The sequence below is a fragment of the Ranitomeya imitator genome, chromosome 6 (assembly GCF_032444005.1).
Source record: "Ranitomeya imitator isolate aRanImi1 chromosome 6, aRanImi1.pri, whole genome shotgun sequence".
Taxonomy (NCBI): Eukaryota; Metazoa; Chordata; class Amphibia; order Anura; family Dendrobatidae; genus Ranitomeya; species Ranitomeya imitator.
Window position 1 is genome coordinate 564,189,910 of NC_091287.1, and position 17,234 is coordinate 564,207,143.

Genomic DNA, 17,234 nt, shown 5'->3' on the forward strand with positions numbered 1-17,234 from the left:
GATGTCTTCCTGGAGCAGAACAATATTGTATCATACAATTATTAGGTTCTGTAGAAGGACGTAGATCTGGGTATTTATTATGATGGAATATAGGCTGAACTGGATGGACAAATGTCTTTTTTCGGCCTTACTAACTATGTTACTATGTTACTATGTTACTATGTTTATATTGGGGACTTTTTGGTAATTTATGGAATGTGAAGAGACGTACGATTTACAATGGTGAGTTTAGATTTTTCCTTTGTCTCCCCAGGGAGTCTGCAATCACTCGATCGCTGTACAATATATGGACATTGTAGTGTCTGTTTATGTCCTCACTTGTGATTTTCTTTTGGCCCCAGCTGCCATGAGAGTCACTCGGCACCCCAGCATCCCATCATCATAGGTGGCTGATGGATCCCAGCTATTTCCTGTGGATCTACTTTCTGATCTGCTAAAATTGGACAAATCCTGAAGTCACTTTCTAATGTCATCCTCACATACCTGCGCTACTTTTTCCGTGACTTTCCTCTTCCGGCTGTTTTATACACAGTGGATCTCCCCTGATCATCTCATCATCTTCCTCTAACTCCACTTTAATAATCGTCAGATCTTCTCCCTGAGACGCCATGTATAAGAATCCAGATAGAAAAGTCTAACATCGGCATAAGAGAACATCACAAACCTACGACTCCTTTGTAGAGCTGGTACCGAGCTCAGCTTCACCTACCTGATGATTTTCTGGATTGTCCTCTGGGCGGTCCGGGGAATACAGAGGATGGGGACAAGTCTCTGGGGGGCTTCTCCTCCGGGATCCATCTGGGGGAGACACAGACACTCCGTGGTGGAGTCCGTGACCGGCTGGAGATCCGTCTACTGTATATATCAGACACTTCTCTCATCACCTCCCGTTCTGGGTTTACTTGCTTTATTATAAAGATGGCCCGGGCGTTCCCATCCTCGGGGCTGATGATCTCACAGAATTCTTATGAGAGGCCAATCACCAAAGCAAAACGCTCATTCGCTGAGTGAAATAACTATATAAAACAGGAGAAGTGCTGCCGAGAAGATAACATCCGCACAGGACGATCATGTAACCACCATTCTGCACGCATGGAAGTCACCGTCAGGCGGTACAGAAAGGCTATTAATCACCGCCGATTGGCTGGCATGGAGATAAGAGTAGGGACATCCGCACACGGTGACACCTAATGTATAAATGTGTGACGTTACCGTCGTTCTGCGAGCTACTAAAGTACATACTGCCGGATCACACAAGATCTACTCAAGATCCGCATAAAAAACTCCAGATTGTGAGATGAAGATTAATCACTTCTGAGACGAGCACTTAATCCTCCGTGGCTGGTACCTATGAAAAGCGCTCCATCTTCCACCTCCTGTCAGTGGTCCCTATGAAAAGCGCTCCATCCTCCACCTCCTGTCACTGGTCCCTATGAAAAGCGCTCCGTCCTCCACCTCCTGTCAGTGGTCCCTATGAAAAGCCCTCCACCTCCTGTCAGTGGTCCCTATGAAAAGCCCTCCACCTCCTGTCAGTGGTCCCTATGAAAGGCACTCCATCCTCCACCTCCTGTCAGTGGTCCCAATGAAAAGCGCTCCGTCCTCCACCTCCTGTCAGTGGTCCCTATGAAAAGCCCTCCACCTCCTGTGAGTGGTCCCTATGAAAGGCACTCCATCCTCCACCTCCTGTCAGTGGTCCCTATGAAAAGCACTCCGTCCTCCACCTCCTGTCAGTGGTCCCTATGAAAAGCGCTCCGTCCTTCACCTCCTGTCAGTGGTCCCTATGAAAAGCACTCCATCTTCCACCTCCTGTCAGTGGTCCCTATGAAAAGCACTCCATCTTCCACCTCCTGTCAGTGGTCCCTATGAAAAGCACTCAATCCTCCACCTCCTGTCAGTAGTCCCTATGAAAAGCACTCCATCCTCCACCTCCTGTCAGTGGTCCCTATGAAAAGCGCTCCATCCTCCACCTCCTGTCAGTGGTCCCTATGAAAAGCGCTCCACCTCCTGTCAGTGGTCCCTATGAAAAGCGCTCCATCCTCCACCTCCTGTCAGTGGTCCCTATGAAAAGCGCTCCACCTCCTGTCAGTGGTCCCTATGAAAAGCACTCCATCCTCCACCTCCTGTCAGTGGTCCCTATGAAAAGCGCTCCATCCTCCACCTCCTGTCAGTGGTCCCTATGAAAAGCGCTCCATCTTCCACCTCCTGTCAGTGGTCCCTATGAAAAGCGCTCCATCCTTCACCTCCTGTCAGTGGTCCCTATGAAAAGCACTCCATCCTCCACCTCCTGTCAGTGGTCCCTATGAAAAGCGCTCCACCTCCTGTCAGTGGTCCCTATGAAAAGCACTCCATCCTCCACCTCCTGTCAGTGGTCCCTATGAAAAGCCCTCCATCCTCCACCTCCTGTCACTGGTCCCTATGAAAAGCGCTCCATCCTCCACCTCCTATCAGTGGTCCCTATGAAAAGCACTCCACCTCCTGTCAGTGGTCCCTATGAAAAGCACTCCATCCTCCACCTCCTGTCAGTGGTCCCTATGAAAAGCACTTCATCTTCCACCTCCTGTAAGTGGTCCCTATGAAAAGCGCTCCATCCTCCACCTCCTGTCAGTGGTCCCTATGAAAAGCACTCCACCTCCTGTCAGTGGTCCCTATGAAAAGCACTCCATCTTCCACCTTCTGTCAGTGGTCCCTCTGAAAAGCGCTCCATCCTCCACCTCCTGTCAGTGGCCCCTATGAAAAGCGCTCCATCCTCCACCTCCTGTCACTGGTCCCTATGAAAAGCACTCCATCTTCCACCTTCTGTCAGTGGTCCCTACGAAAAGCACTCCGTCCTCTACCTCCTGTCAGTGGTCCCTATGAAAAGCGCTCCATCCTCCACCTCCTGTCAGTGGTCCCTATGATAAGCGCTCCATCCTCCACCTCCTGTCAGTGGTCCCAATGAAAAGCGCTCCGTCCTCCACCTCCTGTCAGTGGTCCCAATGAAAAGCACTCCATCCTCCACCTCCTGTCAGTAGTCCCTATGAAAAGCGCTCCATCCTCCACCTCCTGTCAGTGGTCCCTATGAAAAGCACTCCGTCCTCCACCTCCTGTCAGTGGTCCCTATGAAAAGCGCTCCATCCTCCACCTCCTGTCAGTGGTCCCAATGAAAAGCGCTCCGTCCTCCACCTCCTGTCAGTGGTCCCAATGAAAAGTGCTCCGTCCTCCACCTCCTGTCAGTGGTCCCTATGAAAAGCCCTCCACCTCCTGTCAGTGGTCCCTATGAAAAGCACTCCGTCCTCCACCTCCTGTCAGTGGTCCCTATGAAAAGCCCTCCATCTTCCACCTCCTGTCAGTGGTCCCTATGAAAAGCACTCCATCTTCCACCTCCTGTCAGTGGTCCCTATGAAAAGCGCTCCATCCTCCACCTCCTGTCAGTAGTCCCTATGAAAAGCACTCCATCCTCCACCTCCTGTCAGTGGTCCCTATGAAAAGCAGTAGAAAGTATAATATCTGATAATCCAAAATTAGTATTAAACCAAGAAAAACAAAGAAAACTAATCTATCCAATAAACTTTATTAAACAAAATAAGGATAAAAGACTGACACAACACCCAGACCCCTCTAAATGGGGGTGGGTCAATTAAAAAACCTGGCCCAAAAAGATTGTAAAGGGCAAAGGGTGGGAGGGACAACGGGGCCGATAGCAAAAACCCTACACGTCCCTACAAATATTCCCTGCCTGTCTGCGGAGGTTGGCACCCTCTTGGACGCAATATGGCGCCCCCGCTCACCGTCGACTCACCCTTAAGGCCCTATAAGTTCCTCTACATGTATAAAGATACTATACCACAAACAACACCCAATACATGGCCTAACCAAACTCGGGACCAAAAAAGAGAAAAAACACCAGGTAGTGATTCACCAGTAAAGACAAACGGTCTGACCGTACCAATCCCTGATGCTAAAGTATAACGCCTGAAACTAAGGCTAATACACCCTAAGGAGTCCCTAACCGAGTCTCCCTACCTGTCAGCGGAGGTTGGCACCCTCTTGAACGCAAATGGCGCCCCCGCTCCTCGGCGGCTGCCCCTATTAACCCTGGCTGAATCCCTAAAAGAAGATATATCGGGATACTAAATACGGGTGGTGCCTTAGGGGCTATACTAGTGACCCAGATAAATAGGTCCCTATAGCTCGGTCAGACCCTAAAGATAAAGCAAATAGCAACAATACTTAAACCAATGCTTGCACGGCAATAGGAAAGATGTATATAACAGCTTAACGAATACAACTATATTATGATCACAGTTGGTAAAGTACTCGTATGCAAATACAATGGTTGCGGGGGAAAAAAAAAAAAAACACACAACTGGTGAAAAACATATAAACTTAAAAGGCCTGAAACACTTATCTGTGTTCAGGTCTCGCCTCTACGCGTTTCCCCCCCATGATGTGGTTCCTCAGGAGGCATATGGGAAAAAGAGATACTGTGTGAATAGATCACATCAGAGATACATGTTGTGCCTGGTTGCAGGTCAAGGAAACACTGACTAAAACGCCATTAAATAGTCTCCTCCCCCCCTCCCCAATAGGGACAAAGGGTTAAGGGGCTAATTACCACCTGTGTTCGCCGCTTAAAAAAAAAAAAAAAAAAAAAATATTCATGTTCATATTCATGTCCACCCCGCTCCAACAGCGCATGTGCCTGGGCGCAATGTTTCTGTCCGGCATCTCATCCCTGGACAAACAGCAAAAGCGCATCGACGCCGACTTAAGGCTAATGTAAATAATGCCATAAACACCTTTGCATACAGCTGGGTGCGATATTCATACCCACCCAGCTGTATAAGGGACACCCATACTGGAGCCACAGCAACGGAGGACAACTATACCGGGGTTACACAGGGACATTAAACCACACATGTTAAACATTATAGCTGGCACATTTTGCGCCCTAGAAGCGTAGTGATTGCGCCATTGGTTATATTTAAAGGACCCCTTACATGTAATCACAGCTGCACCGTCACATACACATGGCCCAAGTATACTATTATGGACACCTATTGGCGATCCCTTAAAACCTGGCGGCCCTTACATGTACTTAAGAAAAAAAAAAAAAAAAAAAAAGATATGGCGTTTACAAAAAATATTGGCATGTGATGCTGTACTACCCACCACACAACACGTGGTTTCCATGTATAACTTATAAAAGCACCACATACAAATAGTTTGTTAACCATGTACACTAATTGTATAAAAATAACAATACATATAGATGTATTTTTATGCATATATCACCTCCATATGATATTTAAATTCTGAAAAATACACTCAATATATAGTGTACATGTATAAGTATGCGGTGAACTATAGTCAGCAGAGACCAAAAACCCGCAACCACACTACCCTAAGTCCATTAAACGTAGATGATAAAGAGTATGCACATTGTGCACCACATTCCTATACTCTTATGAACATTCCTGCAGGCCATCTACTAGGTCTGCAGCGCTGTATTATTTTAAATCAGGGGAAAAGGGGAGCGAAGACAAACCTGACGAAAACAATTCACACAAAACAACCAAAAGTAAGCCGCTCGTTAAGTCCTCCTGGGGCTACCGAATCCATCCTAAATATCCATTGTGTTTCCTTTTGCAGGATGACCCTATCCCAATCACCTCTCCTACCATTCTGTTTTATTACTTCCAGAACACAGAATGAGAGAGTCTTGCTGTCACCCTGGTGTACCTCCCAAACATGCCGTGCTACGGGGGTATCTCTGTTATTTTTGATATCTCCCAAGTGTTCCCCGATCCTCCTTCTCAACTCCCTTTTGGTCTTCCCTATATAATTCTTCGGGCATGTACACGTAGCCATATAGACCACACCAATGGTTTTGCAATTAGCAAAGTCTCTACAGAAGAAGTTTCTCCCATTCTGTGCACTCTTAAAGCTCTTACATGGTGTTACATAATCACAGAACGAACAGTTACCACATCTGAACGTACCATTGATGCGTCTATCAAGCCAAGTTCCCTCTTGTTTCGGTCTCTTATAGTGGCTGTGTACGAGCCGATCTTTCAAAGACCGTCCTCTGCGGAAGGTAATCTGGGGTCTATTTGGGATGATATCCGCCAGGGTTTCATCCAGCTGTAAGATCCCCCAATGCTTTTTAAGGACACTAAATACCCGGTTCGTTTGGTTGTCATAGGTTCCAATAATCCTAGGGGTATTCTCTGCCTCTAGTTCTCTATGTGTCTGTAGGAGCGTATGTCTCTCTCTACTCATAGCATTCCTAAAGGCCGGGTCTAAGACCTCATCCGGATACCCACGCTCACGGAACCTCTCCCTCAGATCGTATGCTTGTGTCCTAAAGATAGCAGGGTCAGAGCAGTTCCTTCTTACTCTTAAATATTGTCCCCGAGGGATCCCCCTTTTCAGGGGAACTGGGTGATGACTCTCCCACCGAAGCAGGGCGTTACTAGATGTCGGTTTACGAAATAGCCTTGTATCCAATGTACCACTGGCATTAATGGTAATTTTAACATCCAAGAACGCTAATTCATGTTCATCATTCTCAGATGTAAACTTTAACCCAAAGCAATTATCATTCAACCCTTGTACAAAGCTGTTAAACTCATTTGCTGTACCATTCCACATGACCAAGACATCGTCTATGTATCGATACCAAGCCGATATCTTGTCAGTCCACCATTCTTCTACCCCAGAGAACACTACGGTTTCCTCCCACCAGCCCAGGAGGAGATTTGCATACGAGGGTGCACAAGAGCAACCCATCGCGGTCCCCCTGAGCTGGTGGAAGTACTTACCGTTAAACAGGAAGTAGTTGTGGGTTAGGACAAACTCCATCAACTCTACTACAAATTTACTGTGTTTCTCAAAAAAGACGGCTCTTGTCCTTAGATAGTACTCCAATGCCTTCAGGCCCATACTGTGAGGAATGCTGCTATATAAAGCCTCGACATCTATTGAACCCAAAATGGTCCCCTGTTCGACCACCACACCGTCTACTTTTTGGAGCAGGTCCGATGTATCACGCACGTATGAGGGTAATGATGTTACAAATGGACGTAAGATGTTATCGATATAAATGCCAACATTCTGGCTCAATGAACCAACACCTGAAACTATGGGGCGGCCTTTTAAGGGGGAGAGACCCTTATGGACCTTTGGGAGGGCATAAAAAGTAGGGATTGTCGGGGTACGAGGAACCAAAAACTTATACTCGTTGTAGGAAATCAATTTGTCGCGTAGACCAATGTCTAAGATAGTCATTAATGACCCAATAAACCTATCCGTAGGGTCATTCTCAAGTACACCATATGTCTCCCTGTCATCAAGGATAGATCTACACATTCCCACATATCTCTGGTGGTCGAGGATGACCAAATTGCCACCTTTATCAGATGATTTGACAATGATCTGGTCATTCTTCTCTAGTTTCTCCAAGGCCTCCCATTCCTCACTATTCAAATTTGGTGATGTATCCCCATTCAGTCGGCCTATTTTTTTAAGGTCATCCTCGACCACTCTCAAAAAAATGTCAATATTCGTGTAATCACCTGGGGGAGGCATACGATTGCTTTTTAATTTTAGGTCAGTCTGTGGACCTAGTCCTCTCTCCCTCTCACTGTCCTCCAGAAGGCCCGTCAGAACATTAAGCCCCTCCAGGTCCTCTTCTGATATACCCAATTCTAAACATTGTTGTTTGTTATGCAAAGAAAAAAACTTCTTCCATTTTAATTTACGACAGTAGAGATTTAAATCCTTCACCCAAGTGAATGTATTGTACCATGTTGTAGGAACAAATGTAAGTCCCTTTCTTAGCACACTAATTTCACCAGGTGATAACATATGGCTACTGAGATTTATGATTTGGTTCTCATCATATATATTCATTACATTCGTTTCCTCAACTCGTACCCCGTTGGGGACCTCTGCTCTAAAAAAGACGAAGAGTGTGTAGAGGTGGATAATGAGGAAGATGATGGCATTGGGACTAAAGGTCTCGTAGGTGCCCCAAAGCCCGTGGTTACATTCCCTTGGCCCATGAAGCCCTGCTCCCGACCTCTGCCTCCTTGATACCTGCCCGTATATCCTCTTTGTTTCTGCCATTTTCCTTTTCCCCTATATGATGAAGGCCCACCTCTACCTCTTTGTCTCCTATGAAAAGCACTCCATCCTCCACCTCCTGTCAGTGGTCCCTATGAAAAGCGCTCCATCCTCCACCTCCTGTCAGTGGTCCCTATGAAAAGCACTCCATCCTCCACCTCCTGTCAGTGGTCCCTATGAAAAGCGCTCCATCTTCCACCTCCTGTCAGTGGTCCCTATGAAAAGCGCTCCACCTCCTGTCAGTGGTCCCTATGAAAAGCACTCCATCCTCCACCTCCTGTCAGTGGTCCCTATGAAAAGCCCTCCATCCTCCACCTCCTGTCACTGGTCCCTATGAAAAGCGCTCCATCCTCCACCTCCTGTCAGTGGTCCCTATGAAAAGCACTCCACCTCCTGTCAGTGGTCCCTATGAAAAGCACTCCATCTTCCACCTTCTGTCAGTGGTCCCTCTGAAAAGCGCTCCATCCTCCACCTCCTGTCAGTGGCCCCTATGAAAAGCGCTCCATCCTCCACCTCCTGTCACTGGTCCCTATGAAAAGCACTCCATCTTCCACCTTCTGTCAGTGGTCCCTACGAAAAGCACTCCGTCCTCCACCTCCTGTCAGTGGTCCCTATGAAAAGCGCTCCATCCTCCACCTCCTGTTACTGGTCCCTATGAAAAGCGCTCCGTCCTCCACCTCCTGTCAGTGGTCCCTATGAAAAGCCCTCCACCTCCTGTCAGTGGTCCCTATGAAAGGCACTCCATCCTCCACTTCCTGTCAGTGGTCCCTATGAAAAGCACTCCATCCTCCACCTCCTGTCAGTGGTCCCTATGAAAAGCACTTCATCTTCCACCTCCTGTAAGTGGTCCCTATGAAAAGCGCTCCATCCTCCACCTCCTGTCAGTGGTCCCTATGAAAAGCGCTCCATCCTCCACCTCCTGTCACTGGTCCCTATGAAAAGCACTCCATCCTCCACCTCCTGTCACTGGTCCCTATGAAAAGCGCTCCATCCTCCACCTCCTGTCAGTGGTCCTATGAAAAGCCCTCCACCTCCTGTCAGTGGTCCCTATGAAAGGCACTCCATCCTCCACCTCCTGTCAGTGGTCCCTATGAAAAGCACTCCGTCCTCCACCTCCTGTCAGTGGTCCCTATGAAAAGCGCTCCGTCCTTCACCTCCTGTCAGTGGTCCCTATGAAAAGCACTCCATCTTCCACCTCCTGTCAGTGGTCCCTATGAAAAGCACTCCATCTTCCACCTCCTGTCAGTGGCCCTATGAAAAGCGCTCCATCCTCCACCTCCTGTCAGTAGTCCCTATGAAAAGCACTCCATCCTCCACCTCCTGTCACTGGTCCCTATGAAAAGCGCTCCGTCCTCCACCTCCTGTCAGTGGTCCATATGAAAAGCCCTCCACCTCCTGTCAGTGGTCCCTATGAAAGGCACTCCATCCTCCACCTCCTGTCAGTGGTCCCTATGAAAAGCACTCCATCCTCCACCTCCTGTCAGTGGTCCCTATGAAAAGCACTTCATCTTCCACCTCCTGTAAGTGGTCCCTATGAAAAGCGCTCCATCCTCCACCTCCTGTCAGTGGTCCCTATGAAAAGCACTCCACCTCCTGTCAGTGGTCCCTATGAAAAGCACTCCATCTTCCACCTTCTGTCAGTGGTCCCTCTGAAAAGCGCTCCATCCTCCACCTCCTGTCAGTGGCCCCTATGAAAAGCGCTCCATCCTCCACCTCCTGTCACTGGTCCCTATGAAAAGCACTCCATCTTCCACCTTCTGTCAGTGGTCCCTACGAAAAGCACTCCATCTTCCACCTCCTGTCAGTGGTCCCTATGAAAGGCACTCCATCCTCCACCTCCTGTCAGTGGTCCCTATGAAAAGCGCTCCGTCCTCCACCTCCTGTCAGTGGTCCCTATGAAAAGCGCTCCGTCCTTCACCTCCTGTCAGTGGTCCCTATGAAAAGCACTCCATCTTCCACCTCCTGTCAGTGGTCCCTATGAAAAGCACTCCATCTTCCACCTCCTGTCAGTGGCCCTATGAAAAGCGCTCCATCCTCCACCTCCTGTCAGTGGTCCCTATAAAAAGCACTCCATCCTCCACCTCCTGTCAGTGGTCCCTATGAAAAGCGCTCCATCCTCCACCTCCTGTCAGTGGTCCCTATGAAAAGCACTCCATCCTCCACCTCCTGTCAGTGGTCCCTATGAAAAGCGCTCCATCTTCCACCTCCTGTCAGTGGTCCCTATGAAAAGCGCTCCATCCTTCACCTCCTGTCAGTGGTCCCTATGAAAAGCACTCCATCCTCCACCTCCTGTCAGTGGTCCCTATGAAAAGCGCTCCACCTCCTGTCAGTGGTCCCTATGAAAAGCACTCCATCCTCCACCTCCTGTCAGTGGTCCCTATGAAAAGCCCTCCATCCTCCACCTCCTGTCACTGGTCCCTATGAAAAGCGCTCCATCCTCCACCTCCTATCAGTGGTCCCTATGAAAAGCACTCCACCTCCTGTCAGTGGTCCCTATGAAAAGCACTCCATCCTCCACCTCCTGTCAGTGGTCCCTATGAAAAGCACTCCATCTTCCACCTCCTGTAAGTGGTCCCTATGAAAAGCGCTCCATCCTCCACCTCCTGTCAGTGGTCCCTATGAAAAGCACTCCACCTCCTGTCAGTGGTCCCTATGAAAAGCACTCCATCTTCCACCTTCTGTCAGTGGTCCCTCTGAAAAGCGCTCCATCCTCCACCTCCTGTCAGTGGCCCCTATGAAAAGCGCTCCATCCTCCACCTCCTGTCACTGGTCCCTATGAAAAGCACTCCATCTTCCACCTTCTGTCAGTGGTCCCTACGAAAAGCACTCCATCTTCCACCTCCTGTCAGTGGTCCCTATGAAAGGCACTCCATCCTCCACCTCCTGTCAGTGGTCCCTATGAAAAGCGCTCCGTCCTCCACCTCCTGTCAGTGGTCCCTATGAAAAGCGCTCCGTCCTTCACCTCCTGTCAGTGGTCCCTATGAAAAGCACTCCATCTTCCACCTCCTGTCAGTGGTCCCTATGAAAAGCACTCCATCTTCCACCTCCTGTCAGTGGTCCCTATGAAAAGCACTCCATCTTCCACCTCCTGTCAGTGGCCCTATGAAAAGCGCTCCATCCTCCACCTCCTGTCAGTGGTCCCTATAAAAAGCACTCCATCCTCCACCTCCTGTCAGTGGTCCCTATGAAAAGCGCTCCATCCTCCACCTCCTGTCAGTGGTCCCTATGAAAAGCACTCCATCCTCCACCTCCTGTCAGTGGTCCCTATGAAAAGCGCTCCATCTTCCACCTCCTGTCAGTGGTCCCTATGAAAAGCGCTCCATCCTTCACCTCCTGTCAGTGGTCCCTATGAAAAGCATTCCATCCTCCACCTCCTGTCAGTGGTCCCTATGAAAAGCGCTCCACCTCCTGTCAGTGGTCCCTATGAAAAGCACTCCATCCTCCACCTCCTGTCAGTGGTCCCTATGAAAAGCCCTCCATCCTCCACCTCCTGTCACTGGTCCCTATGAAAAGCGCTCCATCCTCCACCTCCTATCAGTGGTCCCTATGAAAAGCACTCCACCTCCTGTCAGTGGTCCCTATGAAAAGCACTCCATCCTCCACCTCCTGTCAGTGGTCCCTATGAAAAGCACTCCATCTTCCACCTCCTGTCAGTGGCCCCTATGAAAAGCGCTCCATCCTCCACCTCCTGTCACTGGTCCCTATGAAAAGCACTCCATCTTCCACCTTCTGTCAGTGGTCCCTACGAAAAGCACTCCGTCCTCTACCTCCTGTCAGTGGTCCCTATGAAAAGCACTCCGTCCTCCACCTCCTGTCAGTGGTCCCAATGAAAAGCACTCCGTCCTCCACCTCCTGTCAGTGGTCCCTATGAAAAGCGCTCCATCCTCCACCTCCTGTCAGTGGTCCCTATGATAAGCGCTCCGTCCTCCACCTCCTGTCAGTGGTCCCAATGAAAAGCGCTCCGTCCTCCACCTCCTGTCAGTGGTCCCAATGAAAAGCGCTCCATCCTCCACCTCCTGTCAGTGGTCCCTATGAAAAGCGCTCCATCCTCCACCTCCTGTCAGTGGTCCCAATGAAAAGCGCTCCGTCCTCCACCTCCTGTCAGTGGTCCCAATGAAAAGCGCTCCGTCCTCCACCTCCTGTCAGTGGTCCCTATGAAAAGCGCTCCATCCTCCACCTCCTGTCAGTGGTCCCAATGAAAAGCGCTCCGTCCTCCACCTCCTGTCAGTGGTCCCAATGAAAAGCGCTCCGTCCTCCACCTCCTGTCAGTGGTCCCTATGAAAAGCGCTCTATCCTCCACCTCCTGTCAGTGGTCCCTATGAAAAGCGCTCCGTCCTTCACCTCCTGTCAGTGGTCCCTATGAAAAGCACTCCATCTTCCACCTCCTGTCAGTGGTCCCTATGAAAAGCACTCCATCTTCCACCTCCTGTCAGTGGCCCTATGAAAAGCGCTCCATCCTCCACCTCCTGTCAGTGGTCCCTATAAAAAGCACTCCATCCTCCACCTCCTGTCAGTGGTCCCTATGAAAAGCGCTCCATCCTCCACCTCCTGTCAGTGGTCCCTATGAAAAGCACTCCATCCTCCACCTCCTGTCAGTGGTCCCTATGAAAAGCGCTCCATCTTCCACCTCCCGTCAGTGGTCCCTATGAAAAGCGCTCCATCCTTCACCTCCTGTCAGTGGTCCCTATGAAAAGCACTCCATCCTCCACCTCCTGTCAGTGGTCCCTATGAAAAGCGCTCCACCTCCTGTCAGTGGTCCCTATGAAAAGCCCTCCATCCTCCACCTCCTGTCACTGGTCCCTATGAAAAGCGCTCCATCCTCCACCTCCTATCAGTGGTCCCTATGAAAAGCACTCCACCTCCTGTCAGTGGTCCCTATGAAAAGCACTCCATCCTCCACCTCCTGTCAGTGGTCCCTATGAAAAGCACTCCATCTTCCACCTCCTGTCAGTGGCCCCTATGAAAAGCGCTCCATCCTCCACCTCCTGTCACTGGTCCCTATGAAAAGCACTCCATCTTCCACCTTCTGTCAGTGGTCCCTACGAAAAGCACTCCGTCCTCTACCTCCTGTCAGTAGTCCCTATGAAAAGCACTCCGTCCTCCACCTCCTGTCAGTGGTCCCAATGAAAAGCACTCCGTCCTCCACCTCCTGTCAGTGGTCCCTATGAAAAGCGCTCCATCCTCCACCTCCTGTCAGTGGTCCCTATGATAAGCGCTCCGTCCTCCACCTCCTGTCAGTGGTCCCAATGAAAAGCGCTCCGTCCTCCACCTCCTGTCAGTGGTCCCAATGAAAAGCGCTCCATCCTCCACCTCCTGTCAGTGGTCCCTATGAAAAGCCCTCCATCCTCCACCTCCTGTCACTGGTCCCAATGAAAAGCGCTCCGTCCTCCACCTCCTGTCAGTGGTCCCTATGAAAAGCGCTCCATCCTCCACCTCCTGTCAGTGGTCCCAATGAAAAGCGCTCCGTCCTCCACCTCCTGTCAGTGGTCCCAATGAAAAGCGCTCCGTCCTCCACCTCCTGTCAGTGGTCCCAATGAAAAGCGCTCCGTCCTCCACCTCCTGTCAGTGGTCCCAATGAAAAGCGCTCCATCCTCCACCTCCTGTCAGTGGTCCCTATGAAAAGCGCTCCATCCTCCACCTCCTGTCAGTGGTCCCTATGAAAAGCGCTCCATCCTCCACCTCCTGTCAGTGGTCCCTATGAAAAGCACTCCATCCTCCACCTCCTGTCAGTGGTCCCAATGAAAAGCGCTCCGTCCTCCACCTCCTGTCAGTGGTCCCAAGGAAAAGCGCTCCGTCCTCCACCTCCTGTCAGTGGTCCCTATGAAAAGCGCTCCATCCTCCACCTCCTGTCAGTGGTCCCAATGAAAAGCGCTCCGTCCTCCACCTCCTGTCAGTGGTCCCTATGAAAAGCACTCCATCTTCCACCTCCTGTAAGTGGTCCCTATGAAAAGCGCTCCATCCTCCACCTCCTGTCAGTGGTCCCTATGAAAAGCACTCCACCTCCTGTCAGTGGTCCCTATGAAAAGCACTCCATCTTCCACCTTCTGTCAGTGGTCCCTCTGAAAAGCGCTCCATCCTCCACCTCCTGTCAGTGGCCCCTATGAAAAGCGCTCCATCCTCCACCTCCTGTCACTGGTCCCTATGAAAAGCACTCCATCTTCCACCTTCTGTCAGTGGTCCCTACGAAAAGCACTCCGTCCTCTACCTCCTGTCAGTGGTCCCTATGAAAAGCACTCCGTCCTCCACCTCCTGTCAGTGGTCCCAATGAAAAGCACTCCGTCCTCCACTTCCTGTCAGTGGTCCCTATGAAAAGCGCTCCATCCTCCACCTCCTGTCAGTGGTCCCTATGATAAGTGCTCCATCCTCCACCTCCTGTCAGTGGTCCCAATGAAAAGCGCTCCGTCCTCCACCTCCTGTCAGTGGTCCCAATGAAAAGCACTCCATCCTCCACCTCCTCTCAGTGGTCCCTATGAAAAGCGCTCCATCCTCCACCTCCTGTCAGTGGTCCCTATGAAAAGCACTCCGTCCTCCACCTCCTGTCAGTGGTCCCTATGAAAAGCGCTCCATCCTCCAACTCCTGTCAGTGGTCCCAATGATAAGCGCTCCGTCCTCCACCTCCTGTCAGTGGTCCCAATGAAAAGTGCTCCGTCCTCCACCTCCTGTCAGTGGTCCCTACGAAAAGCGCTCCATCCTCCACCTCCTGTCAGTGGTCCCAATGAAAAGCGCTCCGTCCTCCACCTCCTGTCAGTGGTCCCAATGAAAAGCACTCCATCCTCCACCTCCTGTCAGTGGTCCCTATGATAAGCGCTCCATCCTCCACCTCCTGTCAGTGGTCCCAATGAAAAGCGCTCCATCCTCCACCTCCTGTCAGTGGTCCCTATGAAAAGCACTCCATCTTCCACCTCCTGTCAGTGGTCCCTATGAAAAGCACTCCATCCTCCACCTCCTGTCAGTGGCCCTATGAAAAGCGCTCCATCCTCCACCTCCTGTCAGTGGTCCCTATAAAAAGCACTCCATCCTCCACCTCCTGTCAGTGGTCCCTATGAAAAGCGCTCCATCCTCCACCTCCTGTCAGTGGTCCCAATGAAAAGTGCTCCGTCCTCCACCTCCTGTCAGTGGTCCCTACGAAAAGCGCTCCATCCTCCACCTCCTGTCAGTGGTCCCAATGAAAAGCGCTCCGTCCTCCACCTCCTGTCAGTGGTCCCAATAAAAAGCACTCCATCCTCCACCTCCTGTCAGTGGTCCCTATGATAAGCGCTCCATCCTCCACCTCCTGTCAGTGGTCCCAATGAAAAGCGCTCCATCCTCCACCTCCTGTCAGTGGTCCCTATGAAAAGCACTCCATCTTCCACCTCCTGTCAGTGGTCCCTATGAAAAGCACTCCATCCTCCACCTCCTGTCAGTGGCCCTATGAAAAGCGCTCCATCCTCCACCTCCTGTCAGTGGTCCCTATAAAAAGCACTCCATCCTCCACCTCCTGTCAGTGGTCCCTATGAAAAGCGCTCCATCCTCCACCTCCTGTCAGTGGTCCCTATGAAAAGCACTCCATCCTCCACCTCCTGTCAGTGGTCCCTATGAAAAGCGCTCCATCTTCCACCTCCTGTCAGTGGTCCCTATGAAAAGCGCTCCATCCTTCACCTCCTGTCAGTGGTCCCTATGAAAAGCACTCCATCCTCCACCTCCTGTCAGTGGTCCCTATGAAAAGCGCTCCACCTCCTGTCAGTGGTCCCTATGAAAAGCACTCCATCCTCCACCTCCTGTCAGTGGTCCCTATGAAAAGCCCTCCATCCTCCACCTCCTGTCACTGGTCCCTATGAAAAGCACTCCATCTTCCACCTCCTGTCAGTGGCCCCTATGAAAAGCGCTCCATCCTCCACCTCCTGTCACTGGTCCCTATGAAAAGCACTCCATCTTCCACCTTCTGTCAGTGGTCCCTACGAAAAGCACTCCGTCCTCTACCTCCTGTCAGTGGTCCCTATGAAAAGCACTCCGTCCTCCACCTCCTGTCAGTGGTCCCAATGAAAAGCACTCCGTCCTCCACCTCCTGTCAGTGGTCCCTATGATAAGCGCTCCGTCCTCCACCTCCTGTCAGTGGTCCCAATGAAAAGCGCTCCGTCCTCCACCTCCTGTCAGTGGTCCCAATGAAAAGCGCTCCATCCTCCACCTCCTGTCAGTGGTCCCTATGAAAAGCGCTCCATCCTCCACCTCCTGTCAGTGGTCCCAATGAAAAGCGCTCCGTCCTCCACCTCCTGTCAGTGGTCCCAATGAAAAGCGCTCCGTCCTCCACCTCCTGTCAGTGGTCCCTATGAAAAGCGCTCCATCCTCCACCTCCTGTCAGTGGTCCCAATGAAAAGCGCTCCGTCCTCCACCTCCTGTCAGTGGTCCCAATGAAAAGCGCTCCGTCCTCCACCTCCTGTCAGTGGTCCCTATGAAAAGCGCTCCATCCTCCACCTCCTGTCAGTGGTCCCTATGAAAAGCGCTCCGTCCTTCACCTCCTGTCAGTGGTCCCTATGAAAAGCACTCCATCTTCCACCTCCTGTCAGTGGTCCCTATGAAAAGCACTCCATCTTCCACCTCCTGTCAGTGGCCCTATGAAAAGCGCTCCATCCTCCACCTCCTGTCAGTGGTCCCTATAAAAAGCACTCCATCCTCCACCTCCTGTCAGTGGTCCCTATGAAAAGCACTCCATCCTCCACCTCCTGTCAGTGGTCCCTATGAAAAGCGCTCCATCTTCCACCTCCTGTCAGTGGTCCCTATGAAAAGCGCTCCATCCTTCACCTCCTGTCAGTGGTCCCTATGAAAAGCACTCCATCCTCCACCTCCTGTCAGTGGTCCCTATGAAAAGCGCTCCACCTCCTGTCAGTGGTCCCTATGAAAAGCCCTCCATCCTCCACCTCCTGTCACTGGTCCCTATGAAAAGCGCTCCATCCTCCACCTCCTATCAGTGGTCCCTATGAAAAGCACTCCACCTCCTGTCAGTGGTCCCTATGAAAAGCACTCCATCCTCCACCTCCTGTCAGTGGTCCCTATGAAAAGCACTCCATCTTCCACCTCCTGTCAGTGGCCCCTATGAAAAGCGCTCCATCCTCCACCTCCTGTCACTGGTCCCTATGAAAAGCACTCCATCT

General features: G+C 51.0%; 1 pseudogene; it reads right to left on the minus strand.

Annotated features, from left to right (window-relative positions):
• Positions 1-17,234, minus strand: part of LOC138643502 (zinc finger protein 850-like) — a 76,151-nt pseudogene that overhangs the window by 37,275 nt on the left and 21,642 nt on the right.